Source organism: Parasteatoda tepidariorum, chromosome 1 (assembly GCF_982258835.1).
Source record: "Parasteatoda tepidariorum strain Cologne lab strain chromosome 1, Ptep-v5.0, whole genome shotgun sequence".
Lineage (NCBI taxonomy): Eukaryota > Metazoa > Arthropoda > Arachnida > Araneae > Theridiidae > Parasteatoda > Parasteatoda tepidariorum.
This window is the reverse complement of record NC_141755.1, coordinates 24,282,584-24,304,132: the sequence shown is the minus strand read 5'-3', so window position 1 is coordinate 24,304,132 and position 21,549 is coordinate 24,282,584. Positions and strand designations below refer to the sequence as shown.

At 28.2% G+C, this 21,549-nt stretch overlaps 1 long non-coding RNA gene across 1 annotated transcript; it reads right to left on the bottom strand.

Annotated features, from left to right (window-relative positions):
- Positions 1–347: 347 nt before the first annotated feature.
- On the bottom strand, positions 348–4,034 carry LOC147816323 (uncharacterized). The gene is made up of 2 exons (XR_015432845.1): positions 3,937–4,034; positions 348–3,107 (listed from the first exon to the last, which is right to left on the bottom strand). It is a non-coding gene; the product is annotated as an uncharacterized LOC147816323 (long non-coding RNA).
- Between the last annotated feature and the right edge of the window lie 17,515 nt (positions 4,035–21,549).

The following is a 21,549-nucleotide window of genomic DNA, read 5'->3' as shown; positions in this document are numbered from 1 at the left end:
AGGAAATAGGATAGAAAATTTATCTGAAAAATTGCAATAAAAATTAATAAAATTTAAAAGTGTAGAATTTTAAGTTGGTAGATATCGCAAATTGACATTTACACACTGTTTTCATATTTCAAAAGTGATAACTCAAAACATATCTCAGCAGATTTTTTGAATTAAATATTTTAAGCATTATTTACAAAATATATATATATAAAATATCTTTACTAATTTTATTTATTTATTGTACAAAGATACTGTAATCAACTTCTCGTAGCTGCATTGGGTATGAATTTTTACTTCAATAAATTTTTTTTAAGTACGAAGCTATAATAAATGAAAGAAGTCAAAATTACTACTGGTTATATGAACAATTTAAAACTTTATTTAATAAAATAGTTGCACAGTTTTTCATTTTTCTGAAATTTCAGCAGACAGACATCACAACTTAAATACACTTCACCTAAATGCATAATCTCAAATAAATGTATTAATAAGCATACAAAAAATAGTTTTAGATACAAATAACAAATATAAATAAGAATTTTGCACATAAGGATTCTTTCCTTGATAGGACGGCTTTAAAAATTATTAATTAGTGGTAGCTTCTTCAAACATTACATTCAAATAGTACCAGTAAGCTCTTGTCAGGCTAGAAAAAACTTATTATGTAAATCTACCCAATCCAAGAAACTGCCATTTACAATAAACATCTAATTTAAAAATGGAAGTTTAACATAATTCACCCAATAATTCTATATGAAAATCTATTTTATTAATTTTTAACGTTATATTTTACGTGCTTAAAGAAACTAGTTTAGAAGAGAAAATTATTAAATTTTGTCTGGGTTTTCAAAAGAAAAAAAAAAAGAATTTTTTTTTACAAATAATGTGCAATTGAAAATAAAACAAAAATTCAGAATAATATTTGCCATTCATTTAAAGCCTATGAATAATTTTAATTAGGCGTTCAACACTCTAAAATATTACTTATAGGATTAATAGTAACTTTTTCAAAGTTTATTAAAACAATATCTTAAAAAAAAAAAACTTAAAACATGTGTCTTTGCATTTTATAGAATTTTGTGTCATACAGAACATTGGACTTATCTTTAAACTTACCTACTAAGCATGACAGTAATATTAGTCTGAGAAAGACAAGATATAAAATGCTTAATATAATTTTAAGATTCAAATATTTAGACACATAAATATGTGCTTAAGCATTAACAGAATTTTTTTTTTAAAACTTTCGAGAACATTACAACTAACATAACACAATAAATTTATCAACTTCAGTTTGCTTAACCAAGTAGAGTAGACTTAAAAATAGAAAGATATTTAAGGAAATACATTTACCTAAATATAGTTCTGAACTAAATTGCCTAAATAATTAGACAAATTATGAAAAATGCTCATTATTCTTGCTTTATTGCAGAAATTTTAACTGAAATATTTATTGCTTACACCTGTAACAGTTAATGTGGTTTATAGAATTTCATTGCATAGATTTTCCTCTTTAAATAAATTTCCAGCATACGAAGAAAAAAAATGTTTCATACACATAAGTATAAACCTTAATAACTATATTTCAAATTGACGAAACTCTCCTCTGAAAAATTGCGAAATCATAGCTGACAACATAGATATGAAAAAATCCAGTAGATTTTATGAAATAATATAAATTTTATGATAATTGTAGCAGAATGTACTAAATATTTCACACAAAGGGAATTTTAGAGATTTTTCTAGTTATCAAAATAGAAAAATTGCAATATTCTCCAGTTAAAATTGACAACATACTCGAAATATTATGTGTTATGTTTACTCATTATTTTCAATATTAATAGGCATTTAATCAATCAAAGATATTTAAAAGATTTTATTAATTTATTTAAAAAGAAAATTCTGAACATTTTAGAAGAAAAAAAGTTATGCCCCTGGATGTCCCAATAACTAGCTTTTACACAATTAAAAACATTCATAAAATACAATATATATAACTTTTATCCCATTACTAAGGCTCATTACACAAAAATGATACCATATAAAAATGCTAGATGAGAGGAGTTTACATGTACGCTGTGAAATAAGATCATGCATTTGTTTGATACATTATATGTGCTTTTTTCATTTCATACACAAAATTAATCTCACTTTTAACAAACTGTACTTTTACTCCACAATAACTTTATTTGACTAATGAACTACATTTTACTATAATTTATAATAGAATTGTAATTTACTATTTAACCAATTTTAACAGAATTGTATTTCCAGCTTTAATTTAAAATGAACCAGAGAAACAATGCATGAATGTGCATTACAAGAGTTAAAGAACTTAAATTATCATCAATAACTTGATCATTTAATCATGCACAATTTTAAAAACAATACTTAAATTTTTATTAGAAACAATAACCATAACATTACTCTCAAACTGCAAATTAAATTTTTAATAATTGCGAAAATCAGAACTTCGAATTACATTTCATATGATTATATGCACACAACTAACAAAGGGAGAATAATGAAAACTCCAAATGTTTATAAACATATCCATATAAAGGGCAAATTATAAATAATTGGCAATATAAATATTATAAAATTTCTAGAAGTTAAGTTGATCATATATGCATAACGGAAAACTTTAATATCTTTAAAGATCAAAATTAAACTAAAAATATTTTGATAAAACTGCAATGTTTAACCCAAAAATGGGAACTTACCAGTTTCGGGAGTCTATAAAAATGTCAGTGTCATTTAACTTTTATTGATGTCATCAATGCAATATTAATTGCAGTAAGAGGTACATAATATAGTAATGTCAGCATTCTTAAACTTTTAAGTACTTGAAAATGTTAATAAATGACATACCCTAGAAAGTAATTAACATCTAGTTAAGTTTGCAAGTGAGCTTTAGTTGTCATGCTGAACTTGGAAAAAACAATAAAAAGAAAACCATTTTAAAAATATCTATATAGAAAGTTTAATAAACTATCCAAATAGGCAGTTCTCTAGCTATTGTTTCACCAAGTTTATCTTCTCCACGATCAGCCAACTGTATGTGGTACACAGACGTGCTTCCAGTCATTCCTATATATGAATCAAATCATGAACCACTAGAGAAAAAAAAGTAACATTAACAATACTTGTATTAAAAAATTACGTCAAAAGAGATAAATTTGTCACAGTGACAAAAAATCCCAATATGTTGTTACTCTTTTTTAGAGTTAACTAATTTATTTTAAATACATTAATCTCATCTATCAATTCTGAATGCAAGGCATACAATTCCTATGATAGTTGCTAGGAAATTTAGAAATATATAAAGATGAATTGTAGATCTAAAATACTCGTTACTTTAATCACCACCTTTTCTTAATATAGCTAAATACAACCTTCATATTTTAATATTCCTTATTATAAACTATTCATAATATAAAATTTAGTATCGTATAATAAAATTTAGTATGTGCTGTTTGTATTCTAATGACAAACAGCACAAAACACAAGCATTTATCTCCATATAAGTTCATTTATTATTATACATAAATAACAAACTATATAATTTCTTAAAATTATTATTCGCTATATTAACGCTGATTTTACTAAAACATTTTTAATGATCAAAACATTCGTTAGAATAAATATTCCAATATGAAAACATATTTAGGTTATCAGAAATTTTCCTCAGCAAAAACTATTTAACGAATTTTTTAAACAATAACCACTCAATCAATTAATGCTAAGCATATAAAAATAATTTTCTAGTAGAGTAGAGTTATAAATGCATTATAAAATTCATTCTCATTGAAAAATAACACGAGAATGATGTTCACGCATTATAGAACGTAATATATAAACATTTATGCAATGTTTTCACATTTAATTAGCTAATAATAAATAAAATGATTACATAAAATTAATATATTAATAATTTTTATTTACCACAACAGATTAGTTATCTATCCCATGCAGCAAAATTTCTACACGTGAAATTAGCAAGCCATCACAACAAATATGCACACGAACACTGGCGATGTGGCGATTTAACAGATAGAAAAAGTCGCCACGATGATTGAAAAAAGTAACCCATTTTTCGTTGCCACCGGGAAGATAGGACCTTCACTTCCTCTTACGGGTTCCTTATATCTATGAAACTCTCGGATCAATGGGCTTTTCGCATTGTGATTGGCTGTTGACTATCACTCATGGTTGCAAGAATTTTGGAAGTTATCGCGTTTATTGTGAATTAAAATAAAAATTTCAATAATTTTGTGCACGCTTGTCTGTGTTCTCGCGTAATCTCGTATTTGGTGTGATGAAACAATTGGTTCATTGATGGATTGTGTTTACATTTATTTCGTAAACAGACACTGGAAAAGAGGAGATTTGTGTTTAAAAAAGAAATTAGGCGAAAATGTTTTCGAATTTTTAGATATTTATAAATGTAACAATAAAAATGAATGTTTTCTTTGCTATGTTTATTATTTGTTTTTAAATAAAAGTATGTCATTTTGATATTAAGAGTATGTTCTTAATACTTTGCTCTTAATACTTTTAAATTAAGTATTCTCTTATAAAAGCTTAGCTGCAATATTTATATAATTTTCTTACATTCTGTTGTAAGGAAAAGAAAATTCGGATCTAAATTAAAAGAATAATTATGCCATGTAATGTCTAATCATCCTATGCATATTTCCTAACATTTGTACTTAATTATTAAGCATTATAATTGTAACATAAAAATTAATTCTGGAGTAAAGTTCAAATTGATGTTTAAGTGTTTATATATTATGTTTATTCGACATTAAAAGTGTTTCTACTTCTAACATTTTATAAATGAATTTGTAACCCGCAGTTTTAATAAAATAAAATTATCGCTAGTTAATAAAACTATGGCAAGAGAAAAATTACCGGTAAAATTTTTATATGGTTATCAATTATTATATATTTATTTGGAAGTAATAAAAAGTAATAATATATTTGTGAATCTAAGCACATCATGATAAGCAATAATATTGAAATGATAAAAATTCTGTGGAAATAACAATAATATTGGAAATGAAAAAAATTCATGTTACATGAAATTTATTTTCGAATAGTTGACTACTTACTTTCATGATGATAGATTAGATTTTTGATTACATATTATTTACTGCTGTGTATTAAGAGTTAGGTCAAATGTGCATCAAGTGGCAGTATAAAAATGTTGCTTTTTTTAAACTTACCACTGCTTTATTAGAAAAACAATTTTGTAACAATCAAATAATAAATATATAAAAATCTATATTTGAAGCATATAAGAGTAAAATTTTTTATTTTTTGATTTAGAAACTATCAATCAAAAAGATCCTTTAAAATTTGAATTATATTTATATAATAAGTAGAAAGAAATATTAGCAAAGGAAAAATTTCATAATGAGTCATTGAACAATATATCAATCACTTTTGAACTGACCCCCCTACTATTTTAATGAAATTTGGTGGAACATGCACACATGATAAAGTAAACAATTCGAACAATTTTTAATTTGAAATTTGTCCAAGTTATAAACACTTGAAAAAATAAAATTTTCACTGAAAAAACCACTAACTTGCATACATATAAATAACTGTATTTTTTTTTTACTTAAAAAAGGTTACTTTAAGAACTTTTAATTTATAAGTTACTTTTTTTTTACTTTAGAAGAAAGTAAATGGTGTTTAAAAAAAGATTTGAAACACCATTGCAATAAACCTTTCATTTGATACCTTATATGACTTTCTGAGGCTAGGTCAACTTTCAAAGCAACCTGATTTGACCTGTGATATGTGGTCTCAAAGAATTATGAAAGAAATATTTTTTTTTTAACTACAACATTCTTCTACACCTTTCAAATTTGTAGCATAGAAATTGAAATTTAAAAGAAAAAAAACATTAATTATTGCAAACCAAAATTTTTATTAATTGAAAGTGGTATGCTGTACAACTTTTTTCCCCTTTAAGACATTTCATACAATATACATGGAAAACTGAGTAAAAAGCCTAAAATTCTTAAACCAATATATAAATCAATGATCATTTATACCAAAAGTAGTATTTATCCCATACTTTTGTCTCCTAAAATGTATCGAAAATAACATTTTTATTTTTAGCAAGTGTATTATATTTTTCTTATTAAAAAATGGTTTACCTTTTGATATGTGAAATAGTTACAAGATATGAATAACATTTATTTCATAGAAAATATTTTTTAAAATTATGATTATTAACTCTGTTACAATATGTTATGAACAGAATTAGTAATTTTTTTAACATATAAGCATTATAAAATTTTATGAAATAGTTAGGAATGATGTAGTGCTATTTTTTTGTTAATTATTTTTATCTCATTAGACGGTATGAAAAAATCTTAACCTGTTGTTGTTAGTACTTTATTTACTTTCAATATCAAAGGCTTCTGTGGGTATGAGTATGACAGTGAGGGTCCATGAGGCTGTAGAAAACGTATCTTAACTTCTTCGTAGTTTATATTTACATCTAAAATACATCGTATCCACCATTGGCTGTACTGCAAAATTACAACATACCCTCTAATATCTTCTAAGAGCAGTTCTAAAGGATGTAACACCACTGACTGCATCTTACTTTCAGATGAATTTTAATACATTTTCGTTTTAATTGATGTGTGGCTTTCGTGTCTGTTTTCATATATTTTTTTGTGTACCGGAGATTGTGTGGCTTTTCAAAAAAGTGTCTCTATTTCTCACAATCATAATATGATTTTATAATACACAAAATTTGTTTATTGAACACAATATTAAAAAGTGTAAATAATTTACTCTAATTTTTATTTCATCAAAGTTTTTTTAAAAATTTTTTATAGGATTGTTTTGTGTTGAATGAATATCTAATTTAAATTGGTCTAAATGTTGCTAGCATATATATATATATAGAATTTTTTTTCTGAAAAAGTTATGTATGAATGCTGAAACATGAAGGAAGAAATTTTTTTTACAGTACAACTATCGTTTTATGTTAAAAGGGCATTTATTTTTTATGCTTTGTTTAGAAACATAAAGAGACCAAAGAACATCTTAAGGGATTGTGGATCTCATTTCAAATCAGCTTAAGTAAATAGAATTAAATTGTTTTTTATTATTTGAATTAACAGTATTTGTTTATGCTTACATGGTTACTGCTACTTTATAGCCTAAAATAATAATTTCTTGTTTTGTAATCAAATGGAGAAGTGTATTATTTCTTCTTAGTCTAAATCAACTACAGTTTAAATGGTCATAAAAAGTATATTTAATTCTTAATTTATTTACCATTTGTATCAATGTTAATGTACTCAAAGTTTGGTATGAAGTAAAACCTAATATAAAAAAGAAGCTGCTTTTGTACATAGTCTTAAAAAAAAGCTACAAGTAAAATAAAGTTTCATTTTTTCATAACATGTTACACATATATAATTTTTTTTTTTCATTTTTTTATCATGGCTAAAATAAATTTTCATAAATTTAATACAGAAAATGAGATTTGTTAAATATTTAGTTAATTTTTTACTCATGAAAAAAAAATATATATATAATTTTTATTTTATTTGCATGTATAGAATTGGCCTTTTATGTATAATCTGCACTAAGGCTCTTTCTCATACTGTTTAGCAGTTTTAAAATTTTGACATTTTTTTCAAAAAAATTATTGAATATAGCTTTTTTTATTTTATTTATTTTTGTCATTTCTTAGATGACCCTTTGACTATCCTTGGGCTGCAACCCGCAAACAGTAAGCCTATACTTATCCCCATGATTCATGCATAGAATAAAAAGGCATACCCCATTAATTTAACAGTACTTTTTATTATTTATTTTTAATTGTTTATTTTTAATTGTTTATTTGTAAAATCGCTGTTTGAACTCTAATGCACCATTGAAAAAGATTTTCCTTAGAGCATGAGTGGTGAGTTTTCATTGCTTATTACCAGGGTTGGGTTTTTGACGTCAAAAAGTGGTTTTTGACATGACAAGGGTATAATACTGGTTTAAACCGTCAAAAACCCGTCAAAAATGTCAAAAACTAAAGTTTGCCAAAAAAATATATAAACTTCAAAACTACCAACAGTTGCCATGCATTATATTGAAATTTAATTATACTATAGGTAATCAGCAGGTTTTAAAATATTTTTTAATTAAAATTAAGGTAAAATAACAGATTTAAAATCTCAGAAATTTATATTCAAATGCATGTGCAGAAAAATTTTGCACAAAATTTTTTAAAATTATATTTTATTTATATAATTTAGATTTATATTTTGAAAAAAAAAATTTTTTTTTTAGATACTTAAGAAAATTAAAAGTTTATTACTATGCATTTTTGACATATAAGGAACATATAACTAATATTTATAAGGAGCTTACAAGTTATGTTGTATAAATACAAACTTGATACAAGTGTATGAAAAAAAATTTTAATGTTATACCGAATATCTTTATTATCCAGTATGTTAATTTGAATTTAAAAGTAGTTATATTTGGGAATAATGATAAATATAATTCATATTGTTTATTATATTTATTTATAATTATTACACTTATCATTTTAAAACAATTTTTACCTCTTAATTTTTTCCCCCCACTTGTATTAAGAATACAAATAATGCATATCTTGAAAGCAAGAAGTAATTATTCAACAGCTGAATATTTAGATATTCAACCAAACTATGTATATAGTATTCAGCAAAATGAAATTCACAAGTATTTGGATAAACTAAATTTTCAGCATAGTAAATGAATAGGCTGAATATACTGTAAATCGACACTAACTACTCTGTGTATTTAACAGAAGCACTTAAATTTGTATTGTCTTATGTTAAAAAGATTATTAAGAAGATTTAAAAGAATATTAAAAAGATTTTTCTTTAAAAGATGTCTAATGTACAAAACTGCTAATGTTTATCCTTAAAAATGTCTAATTTTTAGTATAATCTATACTATACACTAAATTTGGTTATAAATAAATTTCTTAATAATATCACTGCAGATTTTCAATAACACATGAAAATGAATACATAATATTACAAAAGATGTGAGCTTTCAAAAGTACAAGATTTTGGTTACTATTCAAAATATAAGTGTTTCTTCAAAATTTTAAGTTTATTTTTTCTAGAACATATTTAGAAACACTATCCTTTATAAAAAATATATAAATTTTATGTATTAATTAAATTTCACATATGAATATAGGTTTTTGACATTTTTGACAGTGAGGTTTTTGACGTGACGGTTTAAACCATGGTTTAAACTGTCAAAAACTGTCACATGTCAAAAACCTGCCAACCCTGCTTATTACTAAGGAAAATAGTGAGGTTAACTGGTAATCAATAAATAATGTTTCAATTTTGATTTGCTACGTTTTATATATGGATTAATTTATTTGAAGAGAAGTGTGCTTAGGATAAAGCTCAAACTGGACTGACTCTTTCTAGATGAAATTTCAGTTATAGTTTAATGACAGCATTACCAGAATCGACTACACTGTTCCAAACATCAATGATATTAAAGAAAGCTCATCAATATTTGCAACATGCCTGATAAACCTAGTATGAAACACAAGGATAAAAGCAGCAGAATTTTATTTATTTACTTTTTTTTTTCCAGAGTGCCTTCGACATTCTAAATGCTCCTCAATATCGTTTGAACACTAAGTTGTTCTTTTTTTCGTAAAATCTATGCAACTTTTTACAATAGCTCATTCTAAAGAGCGGTCGAAAATATGAGCACAAATGCTATGGCAATTCGCATTTCCGTCGTATGTATGAAGTTAAATTCAAGAATTTAAAAATATTTTCACATTACAGTAAAATTTATTTGTCCAAAACTAATGTTGAATGTTAACCTTTAAGAATTAAATATTATTTGTATTTTATTCATTAATGATTATAAAAAGAAGTGTATTTTAAAAGGTATGAAACATTTTATATCATTCTTAACATCATAATTTTTCAACATAATTTTGAAGAGACGTTAGTAATTACAAGAAGTTAAAAAATGATATTTTTAAATTTTAGGTATTAGAAAAGCTATTTATCTTATTAAAATTTAAATTTGATTGTGAAAATTACCTAATTAATAATCACGTAAAATACTGTATATCATACAGGGTGTTCTGTAATTACATCTAACACGTTATGAAAGCTGCAAATTGATATTTCATAGAGGAGAAAAAATGACAACTTCATCGTATCAGTTAAATTAATTGGTAAATAGGCGGTATGAAAAATAGAAAACCAGTTTGAATGGCCGATGACACACGAACGTGTTAAGTTTTAATCGCCTTCTAAGTTTTGTTTTCTCTAGTAATCACAAGTTTTTAGTCAATCCCACCTTCATCAGTCGTGATTCATTAAATTTTGATTTTTTTTTCCTTGCCTAAATATTAATTTATGACCCTTAATGTGTGTACTCGTTTTTTTACTTAAATTTCATCAAGGATTTTAAAAATATACATTAAGGTTGAGCTTTATGAAATGCCCTGTTTAAGTTGAAACCTTTTATTGTTTTTAAATGAAATTATTACGACAACCAGTTTCGACAACAATGATTGTAATAGGATGATTTGAATGCAGTCATCCAACTCCATCCAAACTCAAATATGTTATGCAGTTTAAGTAATGATATTTAAGAGCTTTAAATCTGACTCTCAAAAAAAAAAATTGGGATATTACTGGAAAATATTGTGATTGGACGCGTGGTTTTTATTTTATTTCATAATCGTCGTTCAACAGCCGACCCAATTTTGGGTTTACTGTTACCAATGTTCAACAACGTCGCCTTGTAATTTTGTACCCAATCCAGAAGACAACGGAACTCTTGGATCAAGTGTTGGGAAATTTTTTTTATTGAAACTAACCCGCGTTTGCGTTACACGAAGAAAAAAACCACGAAATCCTATAATCCGTCTACCGTGGAGGATATTTTGCATCAGCACTGTAGTAGGTGCAAGCCGGGTGCGGAATTCGTATCGACCAGCCATTATTGGGATTCGAATCTGGTTCACCTCATTCGGAGGCGAATACTCTTTCCCTTGGTTCCATCTTCACTGAGTATTAACTCTACAGGATGTTCCAATTTTATTGATTGGTACCAATTTTTTTGTTTGTCTAAATTTAGTCATCTTCAAAATGTAAATAGCAATTCGATCGTAATTTAAGGAAATAAACGGTTTTTTTCTCTTAATCCGCAATGATTAATGAGAAGCAACCATGAGGGTTGATCAGCAACGTAAACAAGGGGCGGAACTTTCCAGTTTTTAATTATAAAATTACAAAACTACGGAGTTGAACATTAGTGGTCGTAAACCCAAAAATTGGATCAGCTGTTCTACGACGGATATAAAATAAAAAAAAATCTATCTATTATAGGCCTGGATAGTAGGGCACTGAACCCATGCCCAAGAGTTCGTGGGTTCATCCACAGCCGGCCGAAGACTGCCCGTGTAGTAAATGGTGACTGTTGCAAGTTAAATCTATCGAGTTGCAAAGTCCTCCATGTTCCTATAACAAATCAATACCTCTGAGGGTACTGAAACAAAAATTTCCTTGTCTTCTGAATTTGTTCAAAATTACAAGGTTACAGAGTTGAACATTAGGAGTCGTAAACCTAAAATTGGGTCGGCTGTTCAACGATGGTTATAAAACAAAATCTATATTTTAAATAAGGCGAGTGAAAAAGTCTTTCTCACAGTTCAAATAAGGGGAAAAATCAAAACTGTTACTCGAGTAACCAAAAGTAGATTACAAGACAGGATGTGAATATTAAAGTGCAAGAGCGTTTAGTTTAGAATAGTAAATTAAGAAAAAGACTTCGACAAAGGAATAACATAAAAAGATTAGTTGAAGCGCTTTATGTTACACACACACATATATATATATAGGGAGGGGGGAGAGACTCCCCCCACTCTATAGGTACTGCCGCGGTCATAATTTTACTTCTTATAATCTTAGCTTAACTAAATTACACCGAAGGAAAAAAATGTAGCTTTAACTTAAACTAAACTCAGTGACCCTACAGCCCCTAGGGGGCCAAGGCCTACTGGGCCCATCTCAGTTTTCTTGACATTGGGCTCTGGGGTACAGGAGCAGATGTTCCAGTAAGGTGGTCAGCCGAACGCGGAACCCCAAGTGTTTAGTTCCCAAGCATGCTTGGTACTCATTTGTCTACCCACTTAAGGGATGAAAGGCTGAGTCAACCTTGCCCGGCCTGAGGATCGAACCCAGGACCGGTGGCACGGGAGCGCAAAGCACTACCACTCAGCCACCGGGCGCCTAGCTTTAACTTAAGATAATTTAAAATCTGTTCTCCTACTTATATCCAATTATGTTAGAGGCTATGTGTCCTTTTCGCTCGCACTCACTTGTTTTTTCCTATATTTTAAAAACATGAATGTAATTATAAATGGATGCAGAATTTAACAGAGTATTTATAGTTTGTCTAAGCTAAGAACTCCCCCCGCCACATGGTCTGAGGCCGTCTGCTGCTATGGATACAAGAATAGCGTATTCCAGGGAAGGTAGCTAGCCGACCGGCCTGTGGAGGGGTTAGGGAACTGCCTTTGCACCAGAAAGGTTCTGGGATCGAATCCCGGGCAAGGCATGGCTGTTGACACCACTAATTATTAACTGCAAACTCCGCAAAAAATAGCAAATAGAAAAATACGTAATCGTAAATTTTCATGGCTGGCTTTGTTTTTAAATAAGTTTGTTTGAAATTTTCGTTTATTGCAAGATATTTCGCATAAGGACGCGTACCCTCGCTAAACTGTTCCCGTACCCCTGGGGGTACGCGTACCACACTTTAGGAAACACTGCTTTAGGGCAATATGAAGAAAAATGATTCCCTTTCTCTCCCCCACCTGAGACAAAATATATCCTAAATAGTGACCCACACCCCTATTTGAAATAGTTATACCTTGTTACCATAGTCACCCCCACAGGTCCAGACGAATAGGGGAGTTCTTACTTTAGACAAATTGTACTTACTTACACATCATTTAGAATTTTAAAAAGGTACAGAGTGATTTGTTTTGTAGTCAAGATTTGTGGTCCCCTCCTGGTGCGCTATTAGCTTTCATAAGAAAAAATTTCAAAAACGTAACAAATCAGTATACAGTGTGTCTTTCTCTTAAGTAAGAATAATTATTGCTTAATCCAGAGAATAACTCTGAGGATGATTGCAAGTTCAGCGAGAAAAGGATGGATTTGAATTAATAGAGGGGAGGGGGCAATGAATCTGGGAAACGATATATTAAAAAAAAATCCAAACTAAAACAGCTCATTAATTTGGAAATTCGAGGTTAGAAAAAAAAAATTTAAAATAAATAATCTGACTATACGTTTGAGAGGTATACGCAATTATTCATGAAAGTCTTAATAGAAACTGAAAGGGAAAATCTAATTTTGATAAATTGACGAATTAAACGGGTATAAAAATAGTCTTCAATTATAGATTTTTTCGGAAGGGATCAAATAATATTTTAGTACCTATATATTATACTATTCACTAATATTGATTTATTTTTATATAACTTTAAAGGACATTTATATTTTATGATACTAACACAGATACTATTAATCAAAATTGTTTATTGATCATAAAACTAAGTTTATTTAATCAAAACACTATAATTTGCATTAAATACCATTAAAAATAAAATTTCGCAGAAATTTAGGATAGAATATTGCACTATCCTTTTAATCGAATAACCCGCTCAATTGCATAGATTTGGCTGGAACTGATGATATTCCTTTAAGTGGGGTTGACTGGTTAAGCCTTAGCCGTTGTTTCCTCAAAAATCTTAAAGATAACATCATTGATACTTTATAGCTCTATTTAATAACAATAAAAAAGAGTTATTGCTTGTACTTTATTTAGTTTTTTTTTCTCGCTACGTCATAATTTCAATCAACAACAGTTCCGCAATTGACTGATTGTTGACACGTTCTCAGCAGATCACCGAAGTCGAGCATAACTGGCTGCTGTCAGCGTGCGGGTGAAAAACTACTTGGATCAATCTGTGAAGGGACCGAGGGTGTGAGGTATTGGTTCTCGTTAAAATGTTATACGTAAGTACTTGACTTCACGCGCATGTCGTCGGTCTATCGAAGCGAAGGGAGCCTCACCTCGGCAGAGTTCAAAATTGTGATGACATGTCTTCAGATGATTGTCAGGAATGTTTACCAGACCGTTACCAATAGCCCATTGAGCAGCTTTAGTGCGACGTAAACAACAACAATGAAAAAAAAATTTACGTGGTAGCACTATGTCACCAAATTATCTCTGAAGTTATCTGAAATCACGTATTTAATTTGTCACGTCTGTCAAAATGTGTTTCGGTATAAATAAATAATTTAAAAACAGCGGTAATTAAAATTAAAAAAAAAATTCTTTTGCAATGAAAGGCAAAATTAATGGGAAAGTGGTACTAATTTGCTTAGGAAAAACGTAGAAAATTACTTCAGTTTTATTAACAGCTATCCCTCTTTTCTTTTTCTCTGGCCTTTTAATTCCTAGTAAGAATATATATATTTTTTTGGTATTCTCTCTTTAAAAATAAAAAGTCAAACAGCTGATAAAAAATATTTGTTAGATTACGGAATTATATATTTTACTGAAATATAAAATTCAAAATAATTAGTTTGGAAAAATCTTTTTTTGATTCATATTCAAAAATGTATTAATGATTTTGTAAATTAAAGAAGTTTAAATTATAAATAACTGTTTCGCTAAGATTTAAATAACTGCATATTAGTTAAATTGTTTGGAAGTGAACCGCGTTTGAAATATTTGACTTTTTATGCAGGAAAAGACATGGTGTTTCACGTTATATTTCATCTCACCAAATATTATTAAACTTCTAAATTTATTTCTCACCTATCCTGACATGAATAAATACAAAGAAATAATGAAAAAAAATATATTTAATGAAAATTCTGAGTCAAAGTGTTAATGCTGACGCTCAGTTCATTTAAGTAATGTAATAGATGCATATTGAAATACTAAAAAGTAAGCCATTATGTTACAAAAAGCAACATTTATGGAGTTCAGGTACTTATTCGTACAGATTAATCGTAAACAAGCGCCATACTATTATTGTCGCCAATGATGCTTAATTAATATGGGTAATTCCTATTATATAAATTAAAAAAATTACTTATTTACAAAAATTCCAAGTTAATGGTTAATTTCGATATTATGCCTAGTAATGTTGAATACAGTTAATCTCAATTTTAATGGGCTGAACAACAAAAAACAGGTTTTGTTATGTTTTTGCTTATTAATTTTGTCAGTATATACCGTTCAGTTTTGTCCACGATTTCATTGGGTTGTTCAGTACCGAGTTATTGTTTTTTTTGATTTTATTAATCCTGTACGAAGAGTGGATATTTAGCTAGTTGAAAATAAAAAAAAGTTGAATTACAGTTCGTTAAAAATAAGTTAACTAACGCTTTTCGTTTCCCGAAACTCTTGTTTTTTTCTCAGGTCAAGAGCTAGCCCTTGTACAATACTTATCAATATTTTAGTCAAATAACTTCTAAACGTACTATTGGACGTATTTTCAAAATTTTAATTACATATAGTAGCATTAAATTCTAACTTGAGATTCATTTAAACTGAAATAGTTGCAGTGTTATAGTAGTAGCACCTTGGATACATATATACTATAAAATAGTATCTTTCTCTTGATATACATCTTCAAGAAAGAATAAATAAATGAGATAAATTTTCTTTTGAATATATTTATTTTTAGTGGTAAGAGTACAGCATATGTAAAAAGTATAAAAAAGGAAGAAAAAAAAATTATTCAAGTTGGATCTGAGAATTTGAAGCACGTATATTTGTTTTTGTTCTTACACAATAGACAGAGTATGGTAGCTAGCTTGACTCTATGAAGGTGCTTGCAGATGCAATCATATAAGGTCTATGACCACTATCAGTGGCATCATCCTGAGAAAAAGAGCAGCTAAGTCTTTCTTTATAACTATTGCGTAGCTGCCAACCTTATGAATCAAAAATGAGGAACACTATATGCGACAAAATTATACGCACTAATTACGAGAGTAAGATAAAAATTTAATTATTAAATCAGAACATTAATAGACATACATTTAAATATGTAAATTAGTAAAACAAAACTATAAACACTATCTTTTGTGGGAAACTTATAATATTAATGTTTTATAATTAAGAATACCGGTATAATATATTAAAAACAAACATTACCTATTAATATATAATTATTTATCTCCAAATTATAAAACACTGGTAAATAATAATCTACATCATAAACAAATATTTCTGATGCAAGTGTTTAAATACTACAAAAAAAAATTTCCAAAAATAATAATTTAGTGAAATAATCAGCAACAGACAGCTATTGGAATAATATTTTCCAATAAAAAGCTACTAAAAATTACTTTAGCACAATAATCACAGGATGCATGCTTGTGGCGATCAGAAAAAAGGATTGGTTTAAAATCAAAAATTTTATGAAAATTCAGAATTTTTATAAAAATATCAGATTGGATTTAAAAATTAGGAACAAATCCGAAAAATTCTGAACAGTTGGCAGCTATGCTATTGTCTGCTTAGTCATCTGTAAAATAAAAGCATTTTTCTAGATAAAAAAATAGAAATCATGTTACTTTAAAATTCTACAGTGGATCAGAATCCAATCAAAGACTTCAGTTATATTAATAACTGACAACCGTGCCGGAAAATAAAGAGCTTAATTATTTTTATGAATTTAAAAAATATACAATTATATTTAATACATATAGCAAAATCAATGACTGAAATGTTATCTTGTTACGGTACAGAGATATTCTTCAAACTAAATGAGACTCTGCATAAACCATTGTAGAAAATCAAGTCCTGGTAAATATATCTCACAGAAAAGCTTTAAGCAGACAATGCTGTGAGACCATTCCCCGGGACAAACATGAATCATCAGAAGAATCCAGGCAAAAGCTAGAAGAGAACAAGTTGCTTCAAATTAATATTGTAATCAAGATACCTTGTTAAGATTTCAACCAATGGTTAAGTATATAGATAAAAGCACAACTCTTCAAATTGTGAATCTAATAAAGGATTGCATACATTAGTTTGAATCAATTTGAATGAGTGAAAGAACTTTTAGCACAGAAGTATAAGTTTTAAGTTATAAGCACAGATTAACAGAATTTTTTTTATTATTAAATCTGGCATATCCATCTTTTTCCACGCATATGGCATACTTGCGGCACTTTCAGAGTGGTCTCACAACTCTTTTGGGAGGAAGCATCACTCAAACTCATACTCGGGGATTTGACACATCTGTCACTTTAAAATCAAGACATAAAAAAGGAGTGTAAATTATTGCAACATTAGCTTTGTTGCTCGATTTTTTCTTTTTGCAGATCCCCAATTTAGTCAGGTTACTTACATCTGAAAGAGAGGGAAAGTGTCTGATTAATATTATTTAATATTTCTATTGCAGCATCAATCAGGGTTTACATATAAAGACTAATGGCTTTAAGAACAAGACAATCACAGGACATTACATCACAGCATTTAATAGTTAGTCACAGCACAGATTTTATTATATTTTCTTTACACAACATAAATGACTCCACAGCCAATTGTTCAGTTGGTGTGTGCACTGTTGAGTCACCGTTTACCCTAGAGACAGCCACGTAGGCTTCTTAAAGGCACGAGTCCATGATGGATCATGGAATGTGCATGTTGTGTTATCCCCACGCTGACTTTTAATGATGAGCCAGTACATGTTGATGTGTTTGTCCATTGTTCAGGTTTGATTGCACTGTTCCCAGTTTTTTAGTATCTAATCATCTAAATTCTGTCGACATCACCAGTTCCTTAATGAATATTATTTTCTAAACCTTTTACAAGAATAAAAAATAAAATCATAAATTAATTTTCTAAACTTATTAGTATCTAGATCAAACATTAAATTAGTTTTTATTTAGAATGCAATAAATGCCACTGATAAAAACAAAAGTAATAAATATTTTTGAAATAATCAAAGTAAAAGAATATATATTATTAATAAAAGAGGAATATACTAACTGGTAGGGCACTCTCTTTTCCTTAACCACGGTGTGATTAAAGACAAATACTGATAAACATTAAAAGATCATTTAATTCATTCTGACTTTAATTATTTTATTAATAATGTAATAATTTATAAACAGTGCTGTACTAACAGTAAACAATCCATACTATAACAATACAGTTGGGAAAAAAAACTCACAACGATTAAGGTATAATGCCACTGTTAAAAATATACAATTCTCCGAATAATCAAAACATTATAGTAATAAAAGAGAAAGATACTAACTGAGACACTCATATTAGCTTCTGTTAAGTCTAGATCTGATTTAAGCTAACAAAGAATAGAATTAGATCAATCTCCGTGCAATCTAAAATTTTTTATAATCTCTTTTAGTGTTGAACATATACCCATTGCTATTTAGAAATAGCAATTGGCATTATTCATTAGCGTTATTAGCATTATTCATTTAGTATATTTTACCAAAGGCATTTAAAGTGGAAGAGTATTTATAATTCAGGTACAATGCTCTAAACAATCTTCCCTCTGTCCTTTAAGGGTAGAACCAGAATCATTGAGAGAGAGAACTAGTCATAAAATATTCTATTGCATCTAAAAAATTTTCTGCATTGTGTAAAGTAGCACAGATAAGAATATTAGAAAAAAAAACACTCTCTACTGAATATTTTTCTTTACAGCATCATAGTACTAAATCTGTTCAAGTACTGTCAGGGATCTGTCCAGACATTCTGTAAAAGGTCCGTATTTGTAAAAAAATTACTTGTAATTTGTGAATATAAAATAAACATTAAGTCACATTCTTTCAACCAGGGTCCTGCTTTTGTGAATTTGTGCAAATAGGGTCTGTTATCGCAAAAAAAAAAAAAAAAAACTTTTTCAAGGAGTTTTTAAATTGTAAAGACTTACAAGATTATGTCCAACACTGTAAAATTATAATTAAAAAAATTAAAATTTAAAAAATAAACAGCAATTGCTGCTACTAAATTAGAGATGCAACATACAAATATTTGGTATTTTGCCTATACTGCTGAACGCAGAATATTCATTTCGGACGAATAAAGGAAGAAGTGTCTGCTGAAGACAAAATTTATTTAGATTACATCTGTCGTCCCCCCCCCGGGAAGGGCTTATTCGATTAACAAAACAATAATGAAGATAAACGAATTTGTGAAGGGTCTGAGTAAAGGATAAATTATTTTGTGAAATGTCCGTTTTTATGAAAAGATATTTTGTGAATAGTTCGTTAACGGACCCAAATCTCTTCTAAACAGATATCTGACTGTGACTACTCTTTCTTATTTGTATGGGATGAGTTCTGGTTATCTGGCTAAATGTCAAGACAAGATTACAATATTTTTATATTATTAGTATATAAAGTTGTGTATAAATACACTTCTTTTTTAGCAACTTTGCTATGCATTCTTCAAAGATGTTTGCCAGTTGAATATGGCCCTGGCAGTTTAAATGTATGTGATCTTAACCAATACATCCATCCACAGATAAAGCTGATTCACAGAACATTAGCCCAAGTAAAATTCACAAAGTTTTAATTACTTCATTGAATCGCTTTATAGTGACGTTTTCAAGATTAACAAAATGTTGATGCATACGCTGATCTTTCAGCAAGAGAAATTTCTAAACTCTTCGTTCGAGAAAAACAACTCAGAAATATTTCTGTATTGTGATCTGCCGTGCCAACTACAATCGCCAAGGTGCTAAACAGATTTTAAACTTGCAAATTTAATAACAAAAAAAAAAAAAAAACACATGTAGATAGTTGTCCGGGGGTGGTTACGAGTTATACCTTCTGAGTTCCCTTCTCTTTTTATTAGTTCCTGGCGGCTGGCTACCCAGAATTATTCTTCCACAGATAACCAAACAAAATCTCCCCAATAACCCCACAAATTTTATTAACCATACAAGCCAGTTTTTTAAAGTTGGGCATTATACCCAATTGCACATCATTAGTTCCTTTATTTTTAAGAAAAGCAAAATAAATTATTATTTTATAGCACAACCATAAGTAATATTAATAAAAAAATAAATAAGTATCTGAATTAGAATAGTTACACAAGATACTAACAATGCCAACAAATGGTTTAGATACATAATCATTAAATATGTAAATAAATTACATTTCAACTTACCTACATGAATTAAGACAAAAACACAATCGTCCCTTCACAACTGCACACTTAATTTGTCCACACCTATTCCAGGGTGTGCAAACATCGATATCCCATTTTCATTCAGCATTTAAGTAATTAGCCAAATACTTCTCCAAGGAATCACCTAGTAAAAAAGTATTTTATGAAGAGAAAGAAGAAATATGAAAAGTTTGCTTTACATTGTCCACGTAAACTGTCAAAAATCTTAGGGTAATGAAAAAAATAAATTTATAGATATAGTTTAAGAAGTTGAATAATTGAAAAAATTCAATTTCATATTAATATCCAATAAAGATAACTTAAATTTAAGATAACTTGCTAATCTGAATTATCTTCTAATTTATTATAGTATTTGTATTATGTATTTTAAATAAAACAAATTATTGAGTACAAATTGTTTTGCACATAATTGTGATACACCTATAGAATAAAAATTTTTTTTGAAAGTATGCATGCTCATAATTTATTCAATAGTTGAGACAACCTAAAAGAAAAATAATGAATGCAGTAACTGTGAATGAAAATGATAAATATTATCTAAATTTGTTCCATTTCTCTCAGAATTTTTTTTTAGATTAGTTTACAATAAAATTGAAACAAATTATTTTAGACATGATCAAAACCCTCTTCACTATTTTTAAGAAAACTCAATATTAATCTTTCTATATATAATAAATTTTAATTAGCAATATATTTCATAGAAAAAAAAGATACCTCTGTATTATGTCACTAAAATAAACATAAATCAGGTAATTCAACTAAATGAAATTTCATTACTAAACTGCTTCACACAATTTCGGCAGATCAAACAAAGGATTTCTAAGGAAGCAGAGAAAAACTTTGATAAATGAATTTTTATAACGATTTTCTTAAAATGCATACATTTTACAAACTATTTACTTTAAAATCTAACGCGTGGTATTCACAGATATTTAATAAAATTCATTAATCTTTTTAAAAATTTCATGTAATTTTTTTATATACTGCTATGAAACGTACACTAATATTATAAATCTTTAATTAATAAGAATTACCTTTAATTAAAACTTTCATGATGATAAAATATGAAATCCCGCGCAGCCAAATACAGAAAATGGCTTCCTCTAACAATAGCTTTTGTTTAAACAACGCCAATTGCTTTGGCGAAAAAGTTTGGTCACACAATCAATATAGGGTTATAAGAAGATTGATGGATAAAAGCTAGCGTCAAGCTCACTCCGCCCAGTTACCAATTCCTAAATTGACCAAATATCGAAGTCAAGCATCACTGGCTGTTTG